This window comes from Cervus elaphus, chromosome 12 (assembly GCF_910594005.1).
Source record: "Cervus elaphus chromosome 12, mCerEla1.1, whole genome shotgun sequence".
Lineage (NCBI taxonomy): Eukaryota > Metazoa > Chordata > Mammalia > Artiodactyla > Cervidae > Cervus > Cervus elaphus.
Window position 1 is genome coordinate 25167660 of NC_057826.1, and position 1656 is coordinate 25169315.

Here is a 1656-nt window from a genome sequence, read left to right on the forward strand (position 1 = left end):
CTTGGTGGTGGTGTCTTCTTGCCCTGGCAAAGGCCAAGATGGTGGAGGCCAGTGGGCCCGTGTGGCAGCCTGAGAGAGGAGCCCGCAGGCTGGGAGCCACCATAGCTGAGTGGTTCCCTCTGTGTTTTAAGGGCTCAGCCTGGCCCAAGCAGGGCAGGGGTGGATAAACCAGTGGTGGTGACTTTGCTCATTGGATGGAAGCTTTGAAAGTTCCAGCAGGGATGGGGTTATCCAGGGCAACATTTCTGGATCCAGCTATAGCTAAATAGATGACCCTTGGGGAACTGGTAGCCCAGAGCTGTAGGTTTGGGTTTCTTCTGGTAATGAATGTCATGTCCAGTCCAGGGGTGACTGGTATTCTCTAGGACTTTCCAGTTTCTAGAGAGTTCCAACATAGTAATAGGCAGCAGGGCTGCCACGGGCTGGAAGTCAAAGAGGCTTCAACAGCATCCAGTTAGCTCTCCTCGGGCTAGGGACCAACCCTGGCTTGAACTTGTTTGACTTTGAAAGAAAGGATTTATGGCCAGAATACAGCTCAGCTTTGGTTTTCCTGTCTGGTTGACAGGAAATACTGCTGTTCCTAGACCAAGGGAGGGAGAGGAGTCAAATCATTTCTTTGATTTGTCACTCTTTCGAGTGGTGGAGCCGGGGCTCCTGTCCATTGGATGTCAGATCTGTAGCACTCCTGTTAGTTAATGGGAGTTGACAGGTTGTGGATTGTGTTTCTTTAAGAGGCATTTTTACAATGTTGTGTACAGCAAAGTGACTCAGTTATATATATTCTTATTCATATTTATAAGAGGTGTTTTGTAACGTGACAAGCCAACTCCCAAAACCATGATCTCAATAAGGAAAACAAGGATGCGGGGAGAGAGCAGAATCCTGTTTATTAATGGCGTTCCTTTTCAAGACAAAAAGAGACATGAATAAGGGAGAAAAAATAGGGAATGAGCAGTCTGGTGTTTTCTTCAGCCCTCAAAGTGAATGTGCTTTCTTCCCTTCCCTTTTATTGCCTTTTACTACATCCCTTTGTATATCCAGACTTTTAATTATAGATTCCATATTACACAGAATGGGCTTGGTCAGGGTGGGCATTAGAACCAAGCTGCAGGTGCAGCCATGTTGGTGAAGCGAACAGTCTAGCCATCCTGGAAGAGGTGACGTTCCCGAGATCCAGTCCCCGGCTCCAGGATATTGGCTGGAAAAGGAGTTGAGTTTTAGGCTTCTCGAAATTCCCATAAACCAGTTGGAAGAAAACAGCTGGAACAGGATAGCAGGTTCACCTGGGAAAATCCAAACCTGGCTGATGTGCTGACAAGCAGTGGAGAGGAGGAGGTGCTGCTGGGAGCAGCTGTCTGAAAAGGAGAACCAGGTAAGAGCCCCTGGGCTGGAGGTTGTGCTCACTGAAGGGAAACCGGTGAAATCCGTGGCTAAGTTCCTTCCGGTGTACGTATCTAGGAAGCCAGTGTATGTCCCCCAGGTCACCAAAGTGACCACGGTTCACTTCCAGCTTACTCTGTGGTTGGTTCTCAAGGCACTGCACTCTGGACAGCCCAGCACAAAGCCAGAGAAACTGCCAAGGACTTGGTCCTGTGAGAAGCCACCTCTTTCTCTTGCCATGGGGAGAGCTTGATATTTTCCTCCCTTACAATTTTC